Source organism: Myiozetetes cayanensis, unplaced genomic scaffold (genome assembly GCF_022539395.1).
Source record: "Myiozetetes cayanensis isolate MyiCay16 unplaced genomic scaffold, myiCay2020 scf6-25, whole genome shotgun sequence".
Classification (NCBI taxonomy): Eukaryota; Metazoa; Chordata; class Aves; order Passeriformes; family Tyrannidae; genus Myiozetetes; species Myiozetetes cayanensis.
Genome location: NW_026087853.1, coordinates 27033658 through 27061546, shown reverse-complemented (window position 1 = coordinate 27061546; position 27889 = coordinate 27033658). Strand labels below are relative to the sequence as shown.

The following is a 27889-nucleotide window of genomic DNA, read 5'->3' as shown; positions in this document are numbered from 1 at the left end:
CTACAAGTAACTAAAATTCACTACCTAGGTTATACAAACAAGTTTCAAAATTCAGGGTTTAAAATAACAGATTCTTGCTTCCAAACTTTGTATCAGCTGCCAACCTCACACTGTAATCCTTGATTCACGCTGCATGAAACCTTTCATTCTCTGCCAGCAGCTGCTTGCTAAGCTGTTCCTGCTCTCCCCTTGTTTCCTTGGTAGATCATGTGTTAAAAGAAGTACTAACTGGAATATGTGCTAGCTGCAGGTGTTCCAAATGGGGCAAACAGACACTCAGTGGACTGAGACAGGAAGAACTTCTTCTTCTTCTGTGTTACTTGTAAATAACATAATGAAGGCAGTGTATGTACTGATTCGATGAAAGCATTAGGTATGTTGACACTCTCTGCTCCTGTTTGGTACTGGTTGTTTTTAAAACCAAATGTGGTTTGGTTTTTGCTCTTTAGTTACATTAAGTAAGGAAAGGTGGATTCAATGTGTTTTTTTAAAAAAAAGTACATAAACTGCGAGCCTATTGTAATCCTGAGGGAATTCACATCCTATCTACTAATTTAATATAATTAAACAAAAATATTTGTCTTAGTGATTCCTAATTCTGATTCTCCTGTGGTAAATTCAAGTCACAGCTTGATGTGGGCTTTTTCTTGAGTTGATACTAGACAAGGACCTGAAGAATTTGGGCCATAAGGACCAGATTTTCAAAACAATTCAGCTTTCACTTATGAGCCAAATTAAGAGGTCAGATTTGCAAGTGCTCACTGTGCAGCAGAATGATCTGTACTGAGTTCTACTGAAAATGAAGCTCCTATACAGATACTCCAAAAAGTATATTAAGAATAAAGAAGTCAGAAGATTGTTTATTAGTGTCTTTGTTATAAATAAGGTTTCAGCTGTTAATTTGGATGGTTTAGTTATTTGTACATCATGAAATGGAATAATTTGATGATAGCCAAGAGGGAAAAAAATATATCTGAAGTTAAAGTTCCTATTATTCATATATTTTAAAGGTGGAACACATGATATCCATAACCTTTCATTTGGATTGTTTTTAACTTTGAATTAATCAAATCTTTGAATTTGAAGTTGGCTTGGAATATCATAAGATTTAATTAATTGTTGTCTGAAATAATTTTATTGCATTTTTGTGTTCTGCCTCTGAACTGATCCAGACAATACTTGCTTATATTTTTTAATATGTAAAATAAAATAATTTATTATATTATATTTATTATATTGCATCCATCCTGAAATATTTAGATTTCTTGGTCCTAAGCTTTGTATCTGAAATTACTTCTTTCATAGAAATAAAAGATTATCACAGGCATAAGGTGTACTGACACATATTTAGGTTTAAACAAAAAGAGCTATACAATACTACTCATTGACAATGACATATTTTGTGAAGAAAAATCTATAAACATTCAAAACACTCTGGGCAGTTTTCATTCTTGTGAACCTTTTAGACTTTTTGAAACTCACATGAACTATTAAAAATTAATTTTAGTCAATTAAATTGAGTCTTAAGTAAGTGAAGATCCAGTTGAATGGAAAACATATTGTAACCTACAGGCAAAGTCAGAAGAAAAATCTGAATTAACATTTTTATCTGCATAGGAGACATACCAAAACATACAAATAGATCTCTTTGGTATCGGCATAGTCCTATAACTGAACATGCAAGGGGTGAGATGTATGTTTTTTACTTTCTAAAAACATATAACAAAAAAATAATTTTCAGTTTTCCATTATGATGTGTACAATATAAGTGATGGAAAAATGGGTCCTAAACTAATCACACATTCATATAACATCTGGAATATATAGTCACTGTGATAGTGGCTGGGTTTGGTTTGGGGTTTTTTTGTTTGTTTGTTTTTTAATGAAAGCATGGGGAAAAAATAAAATAAATAAACAAAAGTTTGGATCTTTGTAGGAGACTTACCTTTCTCTGTAACAACTAATAGAAATGCTACAGGCGTCTTGGAATAATGTGTGAGGCATCTTGTATGTAAGCTGAGCTATCTTTGCAGCATATGCTTCTGATGGAGTTGTTTTATCCTCCATGAGTTTTTTTTTTAAGTAGTTTTGCTTGCAGGGAGCATAGCCACCCTCACTGTGCAGGAGGTGAACATTTTACTATGTGCCTGAAATTTGAAAGTGGTGAGTCACCACCCTTCACAGGTTTTTATAGCATAATTGCTCAATGGCAAGTGTGTGGAAAGAGTTCAAAGAAGGGTGTTGAAGTATTACAGATTCTCTGAATTAGCATACAAGAAAACAAAGAAAAAAAATTCAAGTTACTTATACTTAGTTATTTTAAGGGGAAAGTTCAGAATGAACTCTTATAAATAAGTTAGTTAATTCATAGAATTTTCAGTCCCCAGAGGAAGATGTTGTAATCTTGATTATGTAAAATTATTCTGAAATTTTGTTAAAAATGTTTTTCTCTCCTGAGATTCATGGTGTTAGACTATGAAGTAGATTTCATACCCATAGTTGTTTTCAGGTCACTGAATAACATTAAGTTTCTAACTGGTAGTTACATGGGTAGCAATTTACACTGGAAAGATCACTATTAATTCAACTTTACCTGATGTGACAAGAGACTGCTCTTATCTATAGGTAAATATTCATCAGTTTTCCTGTTTCACCCAGTTTTGACTTAGAATTGCTGTATTTACCTGGAGAGAAAAAGTATGTTTTGGATTCACAAGGAACAAATTGTACTGATTTGGTGTATTGATTGTTATCAATTTTGTTGTTATTCCATAGTTTATAGTTTATGGGTATTTTTGTTCCAAATGTCCTCTTTGGAAATCTCCTTAAATATATTGTGTTTAAAGGAAACAAGAAGAAAATGAGCAAAGGATTCAGTGGACATTTTTGCAGTTACTCTGTATCTCACTTTTCAAGTAGTCAAATAAAAAAAAAAAATCACCAATAAACAAAAGACAGCAACAACTTAATTAGTAGGTTCTTCAAATTCAATGTAGCTTTACCAAACAGGGCTTACAAACATTATAGTGTAATTATAGTGAGTGGTGTAATCTTGCTCAAAAGAGGCAGATATTCTTTTATTTTGTTTAGGGAAGGCACAATGAAATTATAACCACAATACACCGTCATAAGCATCTTTAAAAGGGCATTTGAGTGTTTCTGGCTACAGATTTCTCCTGGGAAGAACCAAGGTGGGTGCCTTTACCACAACAATTAGACATGATGAAATGCAGTAATGACAAACTATACTTCAAATTTATGGGTTATAATTAATCAGTTGTGACTCATAAGATTAAAGTGTAGCTACGAAATAGAAGTGACTCAGTCATTTTAGATGCTTTAACACTTAATAATATCTGCAGCCCTGAAGGAGATTTTCAGGTTTCTACATAGAAAACTTACAGAAGCCAACAATTTGAATACAGAATTGTCTAAGACTGTCTTCAAGGACTGAGACTTTGGTCTGCTTAGAAACTCAGAGGACTCAGCCTGGCCTCACTTCTTATCCGTGAAGAAGGTCCTTAAGCATGGTCGTCTATTTAGCACATAACAACAAAATACAATTTCCTAGTACTGTATTTAACCCACTATCCTGTGCTTAGGATGATGACTTGAAAGGTGAGGCAGATCATTTTGAAGTCCCTCATCTCTTTCCTGTTTGGAGGAGAGATTCTGACACAGGACTTCTACTCCCTAAAGAAAAATGCTGTAAGCATTAAAACTTCGTTTAATTTCACCTTTGAGTTTGTGAGCATTTCATACTACGTTGAGCATTTTTAAACAGAGGCAGCTGTGATTTTTTTCCTGCAGAATTCAACATTATGCAAAGGAAGCAAGTTTCCAGTACAAGACAGGCAAGACAAATTCCTTCTTCAGATCATAGCAATAAGGGATGCAATCAATTTCCTCAAGGAAATTTTCAATGTTAAATTAATGATTACAAAGGCACTCTTCGTATTAACTTTCTGCATTCTGGGAGGCAGAACACAACCTCAAAGTGCAAGGAACATATACAGTCAAAATATTTGCTTGACATCCAAAGAAACTTCTTAGAACTAGAAAGGGAATATAGACTGTGAGAAGCATTTAATCTTGATACTTGGGGATGTTTAACAGCAAGAAATGCATGCATCGCTAGGATTAGGCTCCAGGTGACAGAGGTGAGTCTCTATGGACTTCACAGTGTCAAAGTAAGAAATCAAACTAGGAGAAAAAAATAAATCTGCAAGTCCTCCTCAGCTGCAGATAATTTAACAGAATTTAACACTTCCATTTTACACATAAAAATTTATTAAACTATGCAGTCAGCTTGCCACTTCAAAAAAGTCATTAGGTATTTGCAGGGAGATAAGAGAAAATGAGAAAGGAAATACAGCCCTCTCTGTTTCTATTCTTTTCAATGTTCTTATTTCTAATCTAACCAAAGTATGATCTCCACTTTTTAAAGTGTCAGTGAGAAAGTATTTGTGTCATCTCTCTCTGAAGGATCTGTGCTTGCTTTTTCATGGATTTTGAGTAGATAAAATAGCTGATTTTTTTTTTTTATTACACATCCTCAAGTAAACTATCAATTTTGGAAAGACTATATAATTTTTGTCTTCTGTCATTGGTTTCTAGAGCTGGTTGAAGAGTAACTTAATAAAATATAGATTTTTTAAAAAAATATATATAACAAATAATTGCAAAATCTGTCAAGAAATGAAATATTTAATAAGATCTAAAAGAAAGATTTAGGAACAAAAATATTGTCAGTTTTACAGATTCTTATAACAAAAAAGGATTCATGTCCAGGGGAGGGGCAAACCAAAACAAAACTTTAGTTTTAACAAGTATTGTAAATAAAAGTGGTATCTAAGCAAAATTTTATGCCTCAGACTGCAGTGTATCGTGTTTTCTGGGTGGTAGACATATGCAAATTGTGTCTTCCTAAAGAAGGATACGTAGTAGTAGCAGTAAATTTAAATTCAAAGTTCTGAGAACAAATTAATTTGAAATATCAAGCCATCTAATAAGTGTTATTCATAAAACAGTATGCCAGGGCATAATTAAAACAGAATCTAGGTACTGTAGAAAAGTTACTGCTTTTTTCAAGGTGTTGGCTTATTTTCTTATCTTGTAAGAAATTTCCATTCTTTTAACATTTTGCATTAAAGGAATAATGGATTCAAAAGAGACTATTTAAATTTTGAGTGTAAGAAATGTGATATTAACAAAACAAAAGGTACTCATTCTAAAGAAAACTCTTAAATGCCGAAATCCCAATAAGATTGCAATCATAGTACTGACTAGACTTATAGAAGAACAGTTGCCCTAGGCGGTCTTTTTTTTTCTAGTAGCTGTTGCTTTAGCCTAAGGTAAGTCTATAGAAAGTAGGACTATTCAGAGTCTAGTGACTTTTTTCCCACATTTCCATGTGGAAAAATTGTATAATATTCCTTTCCATGTTTACAGATAATGATAACTTTTCTAAAAATTTTATTTTTAGAATGTGTTCTTTGCCTCTACCTGTTAAAATCCACATGTATTAAGGTCTATCAAGGCTTTTCTGATTAATTTTCTGATACTAATTTATAAAGGAGGAAAATATTATTAAAATCTGCATTTTCTAGGACAAATAACCCATTTTAACCAAACTTTCAGCTGAATCTCGGCCCATTTTAACTTCCTAATTTTAAACAAAAGAAGATTGCATAATATAAATAGCTTATAACTAAGTATCATTTACTTTTTCTGATAGAATTTTGCTAATACTAATTTGTATAAAGTGCTCCAAATGGGAAAAAGAATATCGTAGAACACAACTTATGCTTAGGTCACTCAGCTTTAGTTGACAAAATAGAAAAAGAAAACTTTAATTCAGATTTTTCTTTGTGTACTTGACTGAGGTAATTATCTACCTTAACCCACCTGATGCATTTCCTTTAAAACTTTATCAGCACCTTCTGTTTAAAAAAAAAACACTAAAAAATCTGACTAAAACAAAACTTGACCAGAATTCCATGTTCACATTGCCTTGTCTCATTTACTCACATACAAACCTATATGTAAATAAACAGCAAAGTCATTGCTATGCCACCAGCTTTTGCTCAAAGCCCGCATGGATGATTTGCTTTCACCAGACACTGCGCCCTGGCTCAGGGCACTGGGAGTTATTGGGCGGGGGATGTCACGGGAGCTACAAGGCAAGGCACTGTCCAGCAACCTCCCATGCACAGAGCATGGTGGGCTGGAGATCTGCCAGGACAGCCAGGAGGCAAGGCTTACCAGGCACGCTTATAGCCATGACATACCTCCAGTGTCAAGTCAGGATCAGATACCTTCAACAATAAGCAAGCTCAGACTAAGTCGAGTGCAAGGCCATAGTAATGCCACAGACCTGGGATGAAGGCAGTCTGACAGACTGGGACAAGGTCAGGGCATACTTGACCAGCACTGTTACAGCTACAAAACTGCTGCAGTACAGCTTTATTTGGGAGACCAAGTGTGAGAACTCACTTCAGAAGAGTTACGCTCAGAATCTTGTTAATGGGCGAGGGAAACATCACACACACACTCACATACACATATATGTAAGCAGAACCAAGGACTTATTATTAGTGTAATGGAAAACTTAATCTAATTAAAAGGTCATCGTTACTGTAGATCTAATTTTATGAATGAAACAAGCATTATTAAGGAAAAAAAAGAAAAACAGTGCAGTTAGAGTACTTGTATACTATTTTAATTCTTTTTTTTCTCATTATCATCATGGCTAGGCTTTGCAAACAAAGATTTGAGAAGGGCTCTACCCACGCTTGCTACAAGCGCGCTGATGGCTAAAAAGGCCAATGCAAGATAGACAAGTCCGGTTGCAGAAGGCACAGCAGAAAGACTCCCCAGGTGATACAGACGAGACACGATTCTTTCTGCGTTGTCTTTTCTCCTCGAGAGTGATCCTGTGTGTGTTCTCAAAAGAGACAGGGCTGATGCTTTTGCCAGCACTGCTCAGCAGTAGCCCAAACACTGACGTGTTATCAACAACTTTCTAGCTACCAATGCAAAGCACAGTACTGTGAGGACTGCTATGGAGAAATGAACCCCATCTCAGCCAGATCCAATACAGCCTGTCAAACAGATTACCAGGACAGAGAGGAAGAGGATGTACCCAGAGGCCTGAAAGAGATGAGTTTGTTTCTGGTTTCAAATGATCAAGATCTCATAGAAATGTTTGGTCTTAATATTTTAGGCAAAGGCAAAAAAGAGAGAATGCATAATCACAGAATATTCTGAGTTGGAAGGGACCCACAAGGATCACTGAGTCCAACTCTTAAGTGAATTAATTTTTAATCTTCAGGCCTTTATTAATCAGCCCATTTCAGGGAGAGTGGGAAAGGGGAAAAACCCTCCAAACAAAATGTTAAATAATCAGTTTATGGGTACCTAGGAGATGATGTTGAAATGTACACAAAGCCTGACATTAATAAAATCAAGATATTTTCAACAAGCCTAATTTCCTTTTACTGGTGAGATTATTGCTCTAGCAAGAAGGTAGTATGTGCATAAGCAAAATAAAGAAAAATGGTGAAGATGAAAGTTGAGTCCTCACTGAGTCCTTAGCTGAACAAAGAGAACATTAAAACGATGTCTATCATAATGTCTCCGGGGTTTGGGTGTTACAAGCTAGGAAATGGACTAGCTACTTAATAAATCATACTTGCGAGTAGAGAGTAGTGTGGGTTTTTTGGAATGGATCGTGTTCTAAATAGAATCATAGAATCATTAAGTTTGGAAAAAACCTCCAAGACCATTGAGTCAAACCTTTGACCAAATACCACCATGTCAACTAAGTCTATAGCACTAGTTGTCACGTCCTGAGCTTTCACCTTTCAAATTTTCTCTCTACATCACTTAATGGTATCCTTGTAGTCTTTCTGAATTGTCTGTCCCTTCTTCCAGAGGTCAGAAACTCTCGTTTTAACTCTGAGTTGCAGTCAAAGCTTCCTGTTTAGCCAGGTTGGTCATCTTCCCCTCTGGCTCACCTTTAAGCACGTAGGGATGGCTTTCTCTTGTGCCTTTAAGACTTATTTCTTAAAGTATGTTCAGCCTTCCTAGTCCCCTTCTCTATTAAGGCCTGTTTCCCAAGGAACTCTCTGAACCAGTGTTGTGAACAGTCCAAAGTCCAGTCTTTAGAAGTTCAAGGCAGAGGTTTTGTAGACCCCCTTCCTTGCTTCAGTGAGAATTGAAAACTCTATCATTTCGTGGTTGCTGCATCCAAAATAGCCTCCGACCACCACCTGCCACCAGCCCTTGTCAGTTCATAAACAGCAGGTCTAGAGGGGCCCCACCCCAGTAGGCTCATTATCAGCTGTGTCAGGAAGTTATCTTCCACACAATCCAGGAACCTTTTGAACTGCCTCCTCTCTACTGTGCTGAGTTTCCAGCACACATCCAGTAGTTAAAACCTCCCACGAGAAGAAGGGCTAGAGATCATAAAGCATCAACCAACCATTTATGGGGTACTTCAATTGTCTCTTCATCCTGATTGGATGTCTACTTTATTAGCCTTTCCCTGGATTCTTACCCATAGATATTCAACCTTATCATCACTGTTCTTGAGCTCTATAGAGTTGAAACATTCCCTAATGCATAGGGAATATTTTGTATTTGAGAAAATACTTTGGCTTTGGAAAGTTAAAATTGCTATGAATTCAGGTAAAAATGTGAAATTTGGAAGAGGGTGACACAAAACAAATATTTCCTAAATGAGGTAATATATATTTAGGAATAGTTCATTCTACTTAGCATTGGTAGGTCTCACCAGAAATATTTTGGGATGCTGTACTTTCAGAATTCATCATAACAAAGGAAGTCAAAGGGAGAACAACAGAGGAGATGATGTTTGGAAAACATGAACAATAAGACAATCAAATGCAAATTTTAGTAAGAAAATATAAAGTTTGTAATAATTAAAAGGTTGTGATAGGCTTTAGTTGCTTAAACATTGATATCTAGGACCAGTTAAAACAGTCCATGTGTCCTGCTTATCTTCCAGAGGATTTGAAATTATGCAGAGGTCTGTAATTTTTACACCTGAATGTCTCTCCAGTTGTTTAAAAAATTACATGAAGAATGAAAAGAAAATTGAAGTAGTTTGCAACCACATAGACTTTGAAGACAAAGATAGCAAAAATAAACCTATGAAAAAAGCTTAGAGTCAATATTTGTGGAATTCCATTTAACAGGATTGTTTATTTGTTGGGTTGGGTTTTGGTTTTTTGTGTGACGTCTTCTTGTTATTTTTTCTTCCCCCTAAAAATGCCTTTAGGTAGGCATCTTTGAGTGGTCCAAATACTTTTTTAGTTGTTCTGATACTCTTAATCTTGCTCAGAATAGAACAAATTCAGTGATATATTGCAGATTTTCTATTCATTTTGGTCTCTGATTTCCATCTGGAAATTGATTTTATATAATTGACTGATTAAATTAAAGTTTAATATTATTTTCATTATCATCTCATGACAATGACTGCTGAGCTTCCAGCAGCTCTGACTGTAAAATTGGAGTAAAATATTTCCCAAAAAAATTTTTAATAAAACTAAGTATGAAATAGCATGAAGTACACACTCAACAAGCATCCATTTAAAATGCTACCTCGATGAGGAAAAAACAATTAATGTTTTAAAATATATACTCCTGCTTGTTTAGAAAGAGTAGGATTTAAGCAGTACATTAAATCTAAGCTGTCTTACATATATACATATATACCCAATCATACTGGGAATAGAATGGAATTAGGTGTTCCATAAATAAAAGCACCTAAACAGAGGAATACAAAGCTGGAGGCATGGCAGGGGTTGGGGAGGCTAGGAAGCAAAACAAAATAAATGCAGCTTCCTTGGGTTTCAGGTAATCATTCTTCTTCCTGTGTTTTTCATGATTCTTATCAGGGAGCATAGCCCCGAATCTCACTGCAATAGTTTTTGTTCAGATAGTAATGTTGACTTCATTTCAAATTAATGGCATCTGGGTGCAATAATTCTTCAGGTATGTTTTCCTGCAATGTCTTGTAGCTTTGGTTTTAGCATTACTTGAAACACAAATTACAGTATACAGAGTGTATAAGGTTGTTCATGTTTTTATCAATTAGGACAAAATTAAATTTGAATTTCAGTCATTTCAGAGAATATGAAATTGCCCTAGCAGTGGAAACATCTAAGCTAAACTGAGCTAAGAGATCAGGGGAAAATGATTCAATCTTCTGCTTGGTAGCAGTGAGTACAGCCTGCACTAACTATAGGTTAGGGAATGCTAGAATAAATCTGCCTTTAGCCTTCCAGTGAACTTAGTGAAATGTTGACTGAATTGACTACCTACTCTCTCCTGAGGTCCTTTGTGGAAATGAGCACTGTACTTGTACGTGGAGAGACTTCTGGTTTTGGGTGGGTTTTTTAACTGACTTTATCATGGAGCGTTATCCCACAATATACTGGAAAATGCTCTGTTATTGATTTGTATTGCACATGTAAAAATTCTGTGAAACTGTCTTGTTAATATATGAAATTATTAAGAGGCCTTGGGAAAACACGTGTGTGTGCTCTGGGGAACATAGTTGTGATTCCCATCTCAATTATCTAGAGGAGAGTTTGTTTCCAGCAGGCAAACTCTTATAGAGTACAAACAACCTATAGAGAGTGACTTCAGAATACAGAGAAAACAAGTGTTGAACTCACACTTTTTCTAAGTTATTTACTTGTTTTGAATACTAGAATTATTTAACATTTGTATGAAAATATATTAAGAATTACCCTACCTAGAGAAGAAAGATTCCTAGAAACTACTCTTTAACTGTCCTCTTGACTTCAGAATTGTATTTATGCTCAGAAATATAATTTCCTAGATTAGGCACCAAATCAAATCTGACCATAAATGAGCAGCATATGCAAATGTGTCATTACTTATAAACATGTAAATTACTTGCATGGAATTAAGAAACCACTACACACCAGAACAGGCTTATGTAAAAGCTAAAGTTCTCTTAATGGTGATTAGATTTTCATCTAATACCTAAAAAAAATCCCTCTCAGTTACCTTCATCTTTGTAATTTCAGTATTTGTTCTCAAGAAAAAACTAAATTAAAAATATCAAAATAAACAGCCTTCAAAAGATTGGCTTGGAACATAAAGTACCATCGTCACCTTTCCAAAATCATGAACTTCAGAAATAATAATTTCATGAATCATGGTAATTCATCTCATCTTTCTCCTTTAATAGAATCTTGCTATCTACTCTTTTCTTTCATCTAGTCTGATTAACGTATTTTGTTACATTCACAGAATTCGTTCTAAAACTTGTGCTTAGCTTTGAAGATTGCTTCTTCTTTTTCTCATCACAGAAGAGCTTATGGATACAAGCTAGAGCAATTGATCTAAAAAAAAGATAGTATAACTTTCTGCAAGCTTTACCTTATTTATATCCTTACAGTGTCACAGCTGCAATCAATATAATCGACTTAACACCTAAGTTATGGTAACATTGAGTGATCATAATGTCTCTTTAATGCATTTAGTTAAAGTTTAAACACTCTTTGTTTCTCTGATTATATCAGTCTCCAGTAGTTCTAAGACACTTATTTCTGTTATATTTACTATATTAGTCAATATTTTTAATATATTAATCTTCTCCATACCCTTTTCAGATAAAAAAATGGGTTTAAATAAATGATACATGAGAGATGATAGTGATTTGCTCAAGTTTACCTAAAAAGCCTCTGGACAAAAGCACAATGCAAGGCTCTTAAAACTTGATTATTCTTCTAACCTGAAGAAATATCCTTTTGTTCATTTATAAATGTGGATAAAAAGAGGGGGAAAATAAATCTTATATTCAACAGACATGTTTTTCTAGTGTAGCAGATACTCTGAATCAAACCTACAACTCATTTTAAATTGTAAATTACATCTAGATCTCACTTTAGGTTAAAATAAGGTAGTACGGTTGAATTACACCACAGAAATTCCTCAGGGATACTTGGTCATGATTCTTCTAGTAAAAATATTGAAATTAGATCAAGGGTTCAGTTTTACTCAAAGGAGTTCAGTTGCTTTGGCTGACTTTGGACCAAATTTGGGAAGTAATACATATGCAAATGGTTCAACTTTGCTCCTATATACATATGTGAAATTCCTTGCAAGTTCACATTTCTCAGCCAAACCTGAAAATCTTTTGAAATCTAAAACTATACCAATGAGATTTTCTTTTTTGAATATATATGAACTGCACTCATCTATGAGTAGTCTACCAATTCAGTAATCACTTTAAAACCTAAAATACCTAGAAAACTAATGAATTTAGTTAAATAAGGAAAGCACAAAACAAAAAATTGCATTTTTCAGGTTGCAAATCCCAAATTTCAAGCAATGTTTCTGCAGAGAATTTATTTCAGAATTAGCAACTACTCCATAATTAATAGTCTTTTGACAGGATGCTAGCTGAGTCTTCTTTTTTTAAACCCTGCACTCTGTGTCCTTATTGGTTCATAAGTCTTGTTGGACCTTGTAAATGTTCTCATATTGTCATTAACTGTGACTATATTGACAGAAAAATTATCCATCCTGACCAGATGATGACTATACAACAGTGTAAGTATAATGCAAAGGCAAGAAGTAAAAAAAAAAAAAAAGCAAATATCTGTGGGACATATCTTTGTAAGCACTGTACAGCTCTCCAATTTACAACAGCTTTATGAAAGTATCAGTTTTAAATAATAAATAATAGAAAAATCCCATTCGTGGCTCTAAAGTAGATAGAAATTCTGAATCTGATTTTTTTTACTGATGTTATAGTCAGTTAATGAAATAAACATGAAGATCTGCATTTGTTTCTTAGGTCAAGCCATAATATTTCTGAATTATATGACTGAATGAGATTATAGATATCTGAATTGTTGATTAAATTTTTATTTGGGTTTGTTTTTTTTTTTTTTTTAATACATGTTACATTACCTAGCACTTTCTGTTTTGGTGTTTTGCAGTTCAACGTCTGTTGCTTTTCATCAGATTAGTAAGGATATTATCAATAGTTTTAAAACAGTAGTGATTAAGTAATGCTGCTGAAAAATGAAACTCTTATAAATAATCCAGAAAAAAAATCACAAAAATTGATTTATAGTCCTTCCTTTCCTCCTTCCATATCTTAGAATCCACTGCTGCAAACCTCTGGGCAGCTCATTACCTCTTCCCTAAACAGAAGCAAGTCACTAAGCTAATGGCATGTTTTTTGTGCTTCAACATTTCTGAAATAAAAAAGTTATCCAAAGACTGCTACTCAGAGAAGTTCTTCTCCTTATGAAGCGTGGCTTCAGGGGATAAAATACTGGGTCTTAGTAGCTAGGATTTCTGTCAGCAACTTGCAATTGTTTTCAGTAAAATTCTAACTTCTTTATTCCGGATAGTCAATTGTAGAACCTAATTTACAAAACCAGTTATGTTGCCATATTAATTAAGCAAAGAAAGGTGGTTTTTAAACCGGGATTTTGTACTGGTTTTCCCCCTATCCTACAGTTTTGAACCCTATGTAGTGTGGTTAAAAAAAAAACAAAACAAAACAAAACAACAAACCTGTAAAATCGTTTCCATTGCAATCAGTGAGATTTTGAACCAGGGCCACTTATGCAAATGATAAAAAACAGTGAGCCATTTGCAATGCAAAATTTAGCTAAAAATGTTAACCTCTCCTTCTGTTCAAGGTTTATCCACAAGCAGATCACACATTCCTTGAATTTATTTCTATTTAGAAATGCTTTCTGGAGAAAAAAAATTACTCTGGTGGTTTTATAATCACAATTATTCATGAATATTTGGTAACATTTATTTATAGCTGTGTCTGGCAGTAAGTATAGTTCTATTTATTACTTATATTTCTAATTCAAGTCATGGGGTTAAAAATATTTGCAGTTGAAATTCTGTAGCATTTTCTTTAAAGAGAGAGTAGGACTCTTTGTCTTATTCTTAATATTCTTAATATTTTTAGAACGAGATTACAGATAGTTACTCTGTCTGACACTATAAAGAGTTTCCAGAGAGTAGATTTTTCAAACTGTACTTTTAGTCTTCCTGTTTTGACAACAATTGAAACACATGGTCTAATTCTCTTTAAAATAGTATATCTGTCTTGTCTTTGTGGGAGGTCATACAGACAGAATTGTGAACACACTGCTGTATATGGGCCCTTTGCATGCAGAGGAAAACTTGCTGACCATCCACAGACCCTACTGGGAGCCCTTTGACTCAGTTAGCACACTGAAAATGTTAACATCATAGAACCTCTCTCTCTACTTTGATTTCTAACAAAATCAGGCAGTAGAGTGATGAAACTGCCTGTTTGGTATGTAAGACCTGGTGAGCTTGCATCTGTTTACGTCATGAAGAAAATGTAGCTCATCTGCAGAAAAGGTGCTGGTTATACTCTCCAGAAACTCTTTCTAACACAACAGACTATGTTGTTTGGATAATAAAATATGGGAGCAGTATTTTTGTAGTTGTCTTCCATAAACTAGTTCAGTTGTTTAGAGGATGTTGCTAAAAAACACCGACATTGTGGGTTTGATCCCCATATGGGCCATTCACTTAAGAGTTGGACTCAATGATCCTTGTGGGTCCATTCCAACTCAGAACATACTGTGAAATTACTGTGAAATTCAGGAGACAGAAAGTGCAACCCAGTAAGTAGGACTCTGACTTATTAGAACAGTAATACTTTCCTATCGTAATAATAACTGCAGAAGACTAAAGAGAAACAATTATTCTTAGTAAATTATAAACATATTCTGCCATAGAATGTTTTTAATTAGCTGATATCATGATTTTGAATAAGCAGTGTCTTATATTTAGGATTATTTTACTGCAAGGAAGAAATGTAACTATTCTAATGTTTATTTGTATGAAAATTGCATTGCTAATAAAGCAAACATTTTATAAAAGAAATAGAACACTAGAATAATAGAAACAGCAATTATAGCTAGATAATTACTAGACTTCTCTTAATGTAATTAACTAAGCAACATAAGACATTGATTGGCTGTTACTTTTAAGCAATAAAGTATTGTGTATGAAAAATTTAAAATAGGAAAAATACAACTACATTATAAGCACTCTTTTTAGATTTAGTTCCTATAAAGGAACTAAATGTTTCTACTGCAGCTTATTCAGCATCCCCATTCCTCAACTAGTACCTTGGGTTCCAGTCTATATCACACCAACAAGGCTTAAATTAGTGAAGATGTGACTGAGATAAAAAGATCCCAAATGAAGCTTATTTTATATTTGTTGGACTAGGTCTTTTTGTTTTACTGTATTCCATTAAAACATTTTTAATCTCTAAAATCTCTTCTATATCATCCCAAATGGAGTTAGCTATCTCACCAGGGCCAAACATCAGTCATTGACAAATTATTTTATTTTATAGTTCACTAATTGCTTAGTTTACCCACAGTTAGATGTTCTCCTACTAAGACAGTAAAAAGAATGTTTCTCAGTAAATATCACAACCCTGTTACCATCAAAGGGAACAAAAGTTTTGTTTTACCTTTGTTCCGGAACTACAACACAGATTCTAATAGCATGCACCTTGAAAGACCACACAGTATAAAAATTATAGGCCTCACTTCTGTTTTTTTCATCATTTTATATATGATATATCCTTCCTATAAAGAATAACCCCTGTTCCTTAGGAAGGCACTGAGAATGATTTGATGGCGCTGGGAATTTAAAGGAGTTTCATTTGGTAAACCACAGCAATGGTCTCCCTTTAAATGTTTGCATGAAATGTCAGAGAATCTAGTTTACCTCTGTAAGAAAACATAGATGTTCAGATGACTGTTACAGATTCAGGATTGCAGAATGCAAATTGAATGGGAATAAAAAGAAATGCAGGGGTAGCAGTGAGGTGTCCTGTACACAGAGGTATTTTCAGGAAAAAAAGAATCTCCATTTGACCTGAGGATTGCATGTTCCAAACGAATTTGGATTTTTTTATATTACGACAAATTTAAAAGATTACTTCTACTGGGGATAAGGAACTGAACAAACTAATTCAGTTCCTGTATTGAGACTTGTAAGAATTGACTGCATCCTGTATTAACTTAATGACTTGATTGCTGAATATATTAATTGGATGGTCTGTGATTTAATTCAGTCCCATATCTGAGCTTGATTTTCTAATTATAATGTCTAATTTTTTGCTTAATAATAGATATTGGTTTGAATTTACGGCAACTGCCTTGATTTTTTTGTTTATTTATTTGTTTTATTTTTTTATAAAATCTTCAAAGATCTATATAAATGCAAATTAAATGAGAAATTAGTAACTCATACTGTTAAAAAGTTACTTAAGTACATACTTTTGCCTCATCAAGTAATTGATTCTCCCTCTAAAACTGATGAACTGATTTCCCAGCATAAAGATGGGGTGAAGAGAATGCAAGGGTTTTTCCAGGTTATGTGACTGTAGGCTACAAATTTCTCTGTACCCATTATACGGTATCACTTTCACTTTCTGTGTAGGCTAGTGAATTTTGAAGTGAGAATATCCTATGCACACATGAACTTTAGCACAATGGTCATAAAAGATGTGAAAACCAAAACTTAGTTCCCACAAACAGAAAACCCATGATTTTTAAAGTGTAACATGTAAACACAATAGTATTATAAACATAGTAGAAACAATCTATAAGTATCAGTTAATATTTTTTAAATTATTGTCCTGTTGCAACTTGTATGAAAATTATGTAGAAAGGAGAAACTAAATTATACAAGCTGTCTACTTGGTTAGAATACATTATTAATATCTGAATAACATATAAATTTACATTTGGGTTTTTCTAGCAGTTCTTATTTTTGCTGTAAAATCATATAAGGTAGTAAAAAATGTCAGAGCTATAAACACAGAAAAAGCTTTATACTTGAATTGTCAATTTATTCTTTTGTGCAGAGATTCAATATATGAGTCCATACTTTTAGTCAGTGATGTTGACAAAACTGACATATAAATGAAACAACTTATAGCTGAGGTTCTTTGTGCTTTTGACAAACTATAATTGGAATTGTTTGCAAAGTTTTATTGAAATTCCTGCTTCTATATATCTTTGTTAGCACAGCTACAGAAGTCTGTGTACAATATTCCTTTATAAATTAAACTAACTATAACAGAATATTAGACAAGGAGAGGAAAAGAGATTAGTGTATTTTATTCTTAAATAAAGAAGGTTTTGTAGGAAAATATTTATAGATTATTGCTTTGATTTTTGTAACAATTAAATTGGTTCCATTTCTTTAACACAGCCTAAAATTTGCAAGAATCTCTAATCAAGGATGTTGAATAATTTCCTTTCTCTCCTTTTTCAGGCGGGGAATTTCCAAACATTAGTGAACTTTAACCAAATGTTTGTTCATAACAACTGGCAGGGTAGATTATCAGTCCTAAATTTTCTTTCTCTTTCGTTATATGGTGCATGATCAAAAAGTTCAGAGCAGTCTAAACTGTATTTGCTGAATGGGGGATTAAGTTCTTGCAAGATGCTAAGTGCTGATTCTCAATCCACCACAATGTTAAACTTGTGCATAAAGGTAAACATGTAGTAGGTCTCTAAATCCAGTTGAAATCAAAAGTTTCCATCCATATATTCCTATCAAAAAAGCTAACTTCAAATTATCGGGAAAGAAAGTCTTACCTTGAATTCAATTATAATTTCATATGCATATTCTATATCTGTTTTTATAAGAGTCCAAAAGTTCCTGTGACCTGGCAGGTAGTGACCAACTTTAAAAATACCATTAAACAGAAAATTCATTACAATCATGATACAAATGTGTACAAGAAGCAAAAACAACCAAAAGGAGAAAACAAAAATGTTGGAGAAGTATACAAGTTTTCTAAGGAATAGGAAACAAATTGCTTCCGTTCATTTGAACGTTCGTTCTACCTGTAAGAATATTTATGTAGCTGCCTTTTATAATGATGCAAACGAAATGATATAGGAAATCAAAACATCCAAAATGTGCCAATACATATTAAACTATAAATTCCTAATAAATCTAGAAAGTTAAGATAACTAGGGGTAAAGAATACATTACGGAATTGAATTGAACAACCTTTTCAAGAGGGAACAGGCTGGATTAGCTAAACTTTCCTAACCCATTACTGACTATTGTCCATTACCTTATACCACCTTCTCCCCACATTTAAACCTCTGTATTCCTGAAGAAAACGACTCATGCTTTGACTCCAAAAATTAGACTGAAATATTTAATTAACTGAAAATGGCTCATTTAAAATACATTTAATATTTAACTGTTTAATTATTTTTGTGAAAATTGATTTCTTTACGCTTACATGAAAATCATTCAGTGATGTGGGATACTCATCACTAGATCTTGTAATGTGGATAAGACCCTACCTAAATGGCAAGAAAATCAAAAGAAGATGAACAAAATATAATCAATATTCCAGAAAAAAAACCCACAATGTTTTCTCAAGATGAATGTTTTAATGATACATTGCCCTGCTAATGTCAAAAAAGATAAAAAATACCTATGTCAAAGAAAATCAAAATGTATAATGTATAAACCATATACTTTTAAAGCTCTATTCAAAGTGTTACATAAAAAACTAATCTTAATTGTTTTGTAATACAGAAGAACAAATGATATTTTACTGATTATTTTTAAACCATTCAACATAATTTCTTTTAGATTAAGTCTGTCTGTTGATGTTAATTGAAAGTACGTGCTAAATCCTAAATCCTATCATCCTTTGTGGCTAGCTGACTGCATGCTTAATATTTTCCTTTAAGCAGTTTCTAGTTCTCTTTCTATCCAATCTTGCTTCACAACTTCGTGCTTTATGAGAAAAGCTCCTTCTTAAGAAAAGCACCTTCAACAGAGGAGACCTACAACATTTAGGAGGAAACAGAAAGAGGAATGTCCTTTTGTATAAAAGTTCTAAATTCAGAACTGTTCACCTGAGTTTGAGAACCCTACATTGGGTTGGGAAGGAAGTTTTCTTTTTTCTTTTTTTTTTTTTTTTTAAGAAATTAGTGTTTTACAACTATTTTTTAAAATACTTTTGGACAAATGAAGTGAAAATTAAAATACATAAACCTGAAAACAAAACAAAAATTTCAGGAAAAGTTTATAAACACAAAACAAATATCAACAAAAAGGCTATTAAAAATATTTCATAATTTCTGCACAATCATTCTAGTCCTGCAGTGTGTTTTGGCTACACCACTGATAGTACAAAGAAGGATTTTAACAAAGTAAGCACAGATTTTTATCCCTTTATCTTACTTATCCACATCAGAACCAAAAATACATTTTCTTTTTCTGTCCTTTGATTTCCACAATTACTATTGTTTAAAGAAATGGATCCATATGAAATCATCACTGGAAAATCTTCTGGTAACAGTACTAAAAATCCCTTGCACCTGAAACATTTGCTCTCCCTCACTCTCAGTACAGACCTGTCAGGTACTGAAAAAATCCTGGTTGCTGGAAACCAAGCTCGTTGTAGTCAAAGGGAATTTTTCCACAGGCTTTGACAAGGCCAGAATTCCACCTTATAATTTAAGTCAAATATTTATGAAAGCCTTCAGAAATCTCAACTCTTCCACATGCTTTTGGGATCCTGAAAATCCCAGAATCTGCACAGCAGGTATTCAGTTCTCTTGAAAGAACTTGAATCTGTTTACTTTTACAAAATGCCAGATATACCTGAATTTTCTTTTAGGCATGTGTGTCTTCTGATTGCTGCTGTCTCCTGTTGTGTTATGCTTTTCTTCAGAAGACACTTACTAGTGAATAACTTTAGTATTTGAATATCATCTTGATGTTGTATTTTAAGATACACTTTCTATAAAATTTATGTGTGCACATCAAGACAGCAGTGTTCCATTGCAAGGGATCAGTCATTATTATGTGCACAAAATAATGCTGAAGAAACGTATGAAAGATTTACCCAAGGGTTGATACATCCCTTTGGGAGCCTGGAGAAACCAAATTCCTCCTGCTGTGAGACATACAGCAGGGCAACTTCGACACTGCTTGTGATTTGAAATTCTTTGCTGTGCTGGTTGTTCACCCAGCTTGCCTGAACTTTTTGAGAGGTTGTACTGCTATGGGTGCATTTCCTGCAGTCACACATGATGCAGACACAGGAAAAACAAGTGCTTCCTGTTTTGAATAGTGATAGGTCTGATACTTTAAATTGGTACACTTTCTCATGCCACTTTGCCTCCACTTACTACCCTAGTCTATCTCAGACTGCAGCAACAACTACACTAACTAGTCCTTCCCCTCAAAGTTTGTTCACAATTCTAAGTAGATATGAAAATGATTTTAAATTATTTTCAGGTTTCCCTCAATGTTTGTATCCAATGATCCATAACAAAATCCAGATCTGTATTTCTTCTTCCAATACTTCAATAAAATGCAATGTAATGTAATACAAAGCAGGAATTTTTTGAACTCCACTTGTTATTGAAATCAAAATTATGCTTCTAGAGATGTTATCCATCATCTAGCCCATTCACCATTTTCTAAATCACTACTTATATTTCAACTAAGTGCAAATTGTCTACTATCATGTAGGAAAACTTAGAGCCAACTCAGTAAGTGTGGATTGTTATTTTTCCTACTTGCTTCAGCAGAAATAGGATTTTTATTCATTATTCTTTTTGATAAATTCAGGTCAAGTTTTCAAAAGCTGTCTTACAACACATTAATTCTTTTTACTTAAAGATCACTTAAAAACTGCCTTGCTAGTATATATATATAATTATATTGTATGTTTGCTTTTAAGTGCAATGCCTGTTAATAAATTAAATATAGATTTTAATGAGTTAGTCATTCAAAGTTAAATTACATTTTTAGGAAGACTGTCTCTGTGGCAGTCACTGTTTCACTGATAACAAAATTAAAGTCTACTTTGAGAAAAATGGTCCTAGTTTTCATCTGGAGTTCATGTCCATTGTGTTTCTGAAGCTATTATCCTCAGAGTTATTTAAAATATAGGCTGCTGAATTTACAACTGATTATTTAACAAACTGTTACTTAATCCTTAGTCTTCCCCACTATCTAGAACAATATTGGATCAATTTTTTTGTTCTTTTTTACAGGTTTTTAGCTAATTAATGGAATTACATCATAACATCACCTTCTTCTTTGGCAGTACAGTAGGGAATCTAGTCTGAGTAAAGATTTATCCTTTAAACCCTGTGATTCCTATTATGTTGTTTTCATCAGTATTAGGCAAAAGGTGCCTCTGGATAAAACCAGTTCAAACAGTTGAGAATTTAATTTTTGACAGTATTCTGTTTCATTACATTCACCAATATAATTCGTTATGCTAGAGACATTGCTTTCATCTTTCCCAAAATCTTTGACTAGATCATCGTCACTTTTACTAATACTGAAAGATGAATTTTAAAATGGTATGCACAAAAGATTAAATAATTTTGCAGGATAATTTGAATTGTTGTCTGAAGCATGAAACTTCAAAAAATTGAGTAACATATTTAACAGGGAAAATAAAGCAACTTCCTATTTTAACTCTCCTTGAAGAGAGCTAAAATGGCACTCTACTTGAAGTTCCTATTAACCTTAACAATGCCATCAGACAACTTTTTGATTAGATGTAATATTCCTCTAACAGAAAAAGCTATGATATGATGAATCCCATGAGAAGTGTTACCAGGTTCAAAAAGTCTGACAGAACTAATATATCAACAGATTCAGTATAGCAGAGAGAGTTCCTGATTGGCATACAGAATCCAGGGAGGCCTTTGTCAACATCATATCCTCTCCCAACATCTTCTGTTATGTTAACATTTCCTTGTCTCTCTCCCAAAAATAGTTCAAGAGCCCAGCATAAACCCACTATAAAACCAAAAGACTTGAAAATTCCTAATAAAGAGTCTTTCAAAATCAGGATTATTTTTGAGTGCAGATACCTGTGATGTCAATCAGACACCTTGAAGGGTACTGGGCTAGAAAGTTTCTACAACTTTATCTGCAAAACTGTAGACCAATACCTAGGCTATAAGGTACTTTCTGATTTTGGTTATTGTTCTTAGCCTTTGGGAAATTGTTTCCCCATATATTGGCTATTAGTTATGTGGTTATTTTTAGACAGCACAAGTGTGGAGTGCCCTTCTGTGATATGACAACACATTTATTTTTTTGTGACAATTATGAAGTGAAAGCCACCTTTACACAGAATAAACGTGTACAGAAACAAGGAAATTATTTTATTTGTTGTCATAGCTGAAATGGAACGACAGAAGAAAAGTCAAGTTTGGGCACTTGGGAAGCAGAAAAACAGCGGTCTCTTAACTGTTCAGAAATGAGGAAGGCAATTTAGGAAGAAAAAACACATGGCATACTATCTGCAATGTAAACTGAACTCCAGTTCAGTAGCTTGAATTGATATCTTAGGAGGATGAACTTAGGAGGGTGGATCAAAGCTAAAATTACTCTTATTTCCTAGTGAAAAAAAAAAAAAAAAGGATTTCATTAAGAATTACAATCTCTCATTTGAATGCCATAGAACATAATTAAAGCTTTATATTTAGTGTTGTATCAGTGGAGAATTAAATTATTTCTTTTCAAGGAGCACTGACCATACTGAGGTGTAGTATCTTAAGGACACATTTTCTTACTTGAAATTCAAGGTTTTTTCTAGATAGATTTTCAGTAGTTAACAGACAAATAGGGATTATAGTCTACATTGTCTCTTAAGTGACATTGAAACTGTTCTCAGACTTTTTTTTATTACAGACAATGATAATTGTAATTTCCCTGTACTTCTATAAATATTTTATTTCAGTCAAACTATTTTTTAAGATTCAAAAAACATTTAAAAACAAGAATCAGATGTAAAGATTTTTTTTTCCAAAGGTGAGTCATCCATATTCTTGTGAGAGAAGTGATGAAAAAAAAAATTAACATGATCATACTTTTCTCATAAGTTACTAGTGAGGAAGATCTTCCTAAGGGATGAGAATATTAAAACACACAGTTACTTTTCAAGTTGGCTTTTATTTCTATTTTTCTCCTTTTATCTGCATCATGTCTTATTCATGCTAATGGCACTTAAAACTAAACAAGGGCTATTTTTTTACAGCTTTTCTGCCACAGTAACGAAATAGCATACATATCCCCTCTAATTAATTAGGTGTTTTGCATATGTATATAACAGGTTGATACAATTTTGTCAAATATTAACATACTGAATATTAGTAATACTTCCTTTTAAAGTTATTTTTCATTCTGAATCTGTCTTAATTGGCTGAATCCTCAGCTGTTACATGACTGCATGTAATACAAGTCAAGATGTCAGAGACACTGACTGTTTATAATCTGATAGTGTGGAAAACAGTGATAAGGATCATTACTGAGGCCCTTAAACCTTTATTGAAAAAGAAATAACAAAAGGAAATTTGGGCCACTCAGACAGAGAGAACTGAAAAATTTAAAAACTGTTTTATTAAGAGCTTTTTTCTAAACACTTTTCCCTGCTAACTTTTCCTATCATTCCTCTGTAAAGTTTTTTTGCTGTGGCCTCATTTATTATGTTGGAGATCAAAAATCATGTAAATGAATGTATTCAGGTGCAAAGGGCTGTGAAATCTAATTAGGTCCAACTGGTTTGGAAATAGATACAGAAATGGATGTGATGAAGACTGCCATAAGCAAACTTTCCTTTTATACTTTAAAGCACAGTTTCTCTGTTCTGTCCCCTTCTCTGTAAGTTTATTTGATTAAGTAGTTCTATTCTCATCTTATGCTAAAAATAATGAACAATTGAAATTTAGTCTGTGTTAGTGTGAGGGGTTTTCAGTCTGCCATGGGGCAAATTCTGCTCAGTGTCAAGGGTATAAGTAAAGGCAGAGAATGAGCTCATTTTATGTTCCAGTTCCATCCATAAAATCAAAGTCGTTCAGAACTGAATATCTTTTCTACCCAAGTATCCTATTAATTAAAGAGCTGCGCTCAACTCTTTTCCTCCAGGACCCCAAACCTCATAAATTTTGGTTCTTTGGGTTCAAAGTGATCTCAAATTCATTTCTCCCTAATCGGTTAGCTCATTAAGCAACTTTAACCAACTTATGTAACAGCTTTTATGTTAAATAAATTATAATAAGGAATCAATAGTAAAGCTAGCCTGATCAGGAAGATGATCAAAGCTTTATACACAGATTATTGGCTGAATGTCCTTGTGGTGTGATCCCAATGAAATTAATATCAGATGCTTAATAGTCTTCCAGGTAACTTTTATATTACAAGTACACAGATACATTATCAGTCTTCTGTGCCTATGGGTTTTCAAACAGCTGCAAGTACAGGTGAAAACTCAAATATATGCATGTGTTCTTCACACTTCAAGTTAATTAAATCCTGTTTCTTGGTATGCTCAAAAAATTAATGAATCTGTAAATAGTAGCATAAACAAAACACTTCTAAACCCTTTTTTTCTTAAATGGCTCTTTTTTAATGTTACATCACCTTTCACATCAGTCTTTCCTTCACCATTTACGTTCATTACTTTACATGTGGTTAAGTAATATCAAGTTTCTAATTTTCCAGCAGTATGTAAAATAGGGCTTATTTTCTGGGAAATTAAGTAATGTTCAGATTACTCTCTAATATTTAATGGATGTTACAAATGTGCAGATTCACCACTTTTTGTATGCAAGCAGTAGGGAAAAAAACAGGAGGAAAAAAGTTAAAGTTTTTTTGTTGAAAAATAGTCAGAACATGAAGAATCCTTGCTTGAAGTTCTGCTCTGCTCTAGAGTGCCACATTCAGGGGTATAAGAAGGTCAAGAAGGTAAGGTTTGGTTTGGTTTGATTTTTATTTTCCTTGGGTTTTTTGATCCTGACTCAGGTATCACCAGTAATAAACTTTCTGTAACTGGAATTTGAGTAAATTGGTTGATGACATGCGAGGCAGAATAGAATGAACCATTATTTTCTTCCATAGTCTTCTTTACAGCAAATAAATCTGTGGAAAGCTTTCTTACTGAAAGCAACAGATAGATTCTGAATGCCTAGGAGTAAGTATCTTCAGAGGGGAGCTGACCCTAGGGAGTTACAAGAAATGTTCAACCCTCACAGCTCCCAGCCTTAGTCACCCTTGTTTCTTTGCAGCACTTGATATTATTTGTCTCTGTTCTCAAAATGAGAAAATAGCTCATGGGAATTGTTTCTTTGCTGCACCCAAGTAATCAAGCTTCAGAAACAAATAAATACAACAGATCAAGTGGAAACAGAACAGCTCCCTTTTTCTGTAAGTTTGTATTTTATTGTTCTTTCCTGGCAAACACATGTCTCATCACCTTCTTTTTTCAATCATCTGGAAGAGAAAGGGCACTTCCTATTCACATTGTGTGGTATACACAGGCACTGGAGCATAACTGATACTCTGCTTTCCTGCTTTTATAAAAGCTTCCCTAATAATGCTTATAATTTTCATTCAGAGTCCATTTTTGGCTGCTTCAAACTGAAATTCTAAGACCAACATGCTTAATCATTTTTTTCACATGGTTCACAGGTTGGCAGTTTTAACTTTAGAAAGGGAAGATTAAGTACTTCTCTCCTAATTGGGCGTTGTGGCTAGCCATCTTGATTTTTATATCCGACACCTTCTGTGTTTCTCTAAGCTGTTGATCCACTATACAGTTATTGAGCAGTGAAAGTTATGTTTACAGATCTCTGCTGTTCAAAGCCTCTCTCCAAAGACTGTTCACTACTAACATATATACAGAAAGGCTTTGCTGCATGCACAATGCCATGAAATCAGGCAAGAGATTTTCAAATATTATGATAAAGATGAGGTTGTTTCCAAGTGACTTATCTATCATGTCCAGATCAGTGCTATTCAATTTCTAAATTATCATCTATGCCATAATAATAGTCAGCCCTGAGGCTGATCTGCAATCTTAATTAAACTGTTGTGAAGTCAGTTCACAATAATGAATTAATTATCTGTGGTAGTGTCCCTAAATTTCAGAGAAAGAAATCCACTTCACAATTGGCATGGACTCAGCAGATGTTATCATGACTGAGCTGATAAACAAGTAATTTAAATGCTGCATTTACCCAGTTGGGTCCAGTTGCTGTTGCTCTAAATTCAATCATGCCAAAATGTTTTTATTCCTTCTCTGAATGGAGTTTATGAAGATTCAGAGAGCAGGTGTTCATAGGTCTTTAAAAAGTTCTCAACAATATTGCTTTGTACAGAAGATTCACATTGGAACTTAAGATTTTAGACCTTCTCCATATCATTACAAATCAAGCAGGTATGCATGGAGACTTGGAAAATTATTTCTGTTTTGTTTCTTAGGATAAATCTGGATAATGGAAAAAAAATACTGTCTAATTCTAATATGTACTACTGTACAAATATCAGTTTTCAGATTAACATCTGGAGAGAGAGAAATGGTTGACAGATAACAAACCATATTCTCACACATATAACTCAGCAATAAACAAAGCTTTTTGATTTATAGCTTCTTCTTCCACTTAGCCTTAGTCTTAAAAGGTGTTGCACAACAAAAATGTGTACAGTTTCATAAGGGAAATAGAGCACAATAAATATTTCAGGGGTTTTTGTCCTGATCTGAGTTTGATTATCTTCCCCCTGCACAGATGGCAAAATCAAGCCCTGTGAACCTGTGAGATAGAACCTTCCCTTACAGAGCCATCCCACTCATTGCTTTATCCATCTGACACCCAATGAGAAGCACTGCTGTGCCCTTGTACAAAGCCTGAAGTGTCCCTCATGTTTCTATTTGCAGTCCAGGGTGGGTCAGGCTCTCTCTTCCACCCAGACCGCTTGGGTTAAAAGTGCCACACTGATCCAAACTAAGAATTTCATGTCCAGTCTTCATTTTGCACTTTTCAGGTTTCTTTGCCTGGGTGACTTAATGTTTTTAAGAGTAACTATATCCTTTTATTTACTTCAAGCCTTCTACCATTTAATTATCTCTTTGTTCTTATACCACAGAACCAGGATAGAAAACTTGTTGTTTGTTGTTCTGGTTTTTTTTAATCTATGCTTTTTTGATCATTCATTATTTATTACACATTTCCAATTCCTTTTTTCCTTTCAGAAAAAAAATTCCAGCCTTTTCACATTCTTATTAGTTCTTCCATGCCCTAGAGCATTCTTATTTTGTCTGAATTCCCTGTATTTCTCCTTTTATTTATTTGTTACAGTGATTAGCAAATTCATTTTACATTTTGCAAATTATTTTAAAGTATTTGGCCGCCTCTATATTCCCAACTGTAAAGTTTCTTCAATTTTGTTTTAATACGCTGAGCAGATTATTTTTATGAAACTGCATAACTGATTTATTAATCTTTTATATTTGGATATTTGTCATTAGAGTCCTGGTAAAATTGCCATCAAACATCTGAAGAGCAGATCTCCTGTGTGAATAGATAAAATATGAATAGATCAAATACATCCTATGAATAATATTATAGCCAAATGGTTAGTTTAAATAGGACAAACTACTCATTGATGCAGACATTTTGAAAGTAATTTAAAAGTTTATGAAAATTAAGATTTTTAAATTCTTAGATTACAAAGAAGAATAAATCTCTTCAGTAACTTCTTACAACATATTCAATAGCTGAATAAATTCAATGTGAATAGTTTCAATGCAGAATGAAAGGAATACGTTGAACAGTATATTCATAAAGGACAAACATTAAAATTAGATGCTTATACTAGGCTTCTTAATGTTTGTTGGATACCAAGTGCAGAGGGAGGAAACTCAAAAAATTACATAGACATCTAAGCCATTTCCAGAAATTTTACACAATGCCCAAAAGGCAACTAGTGTCTTACA

At 33.6% G+C, this 27889-nt stretch overlaps 1 long non-coding RNA gene across 3 annotated transcripts in view; it reads left to right on the top strand.

The window, feature by feature from the left end:
• Positions 1 to 296: 296 nt before the first annotated feature.
• LOC126651287 (uncharacterized) overlaps positions 297 to 27889 on the top strand; it is a 150985-nt gene continuing 123392 nt past the window's right edge. For all 3 annotated transcript variants that reach the window (XR_007631609.1, XR_007631607.1, XR_007631608.1), the window contains exon 1: positions 297 to 373. This is a non-coding gene — a long non-coding RNA (uncharacterized LOC126651287). The remainder of the gene's footprint in view (positions 374 to 27889) is intronic.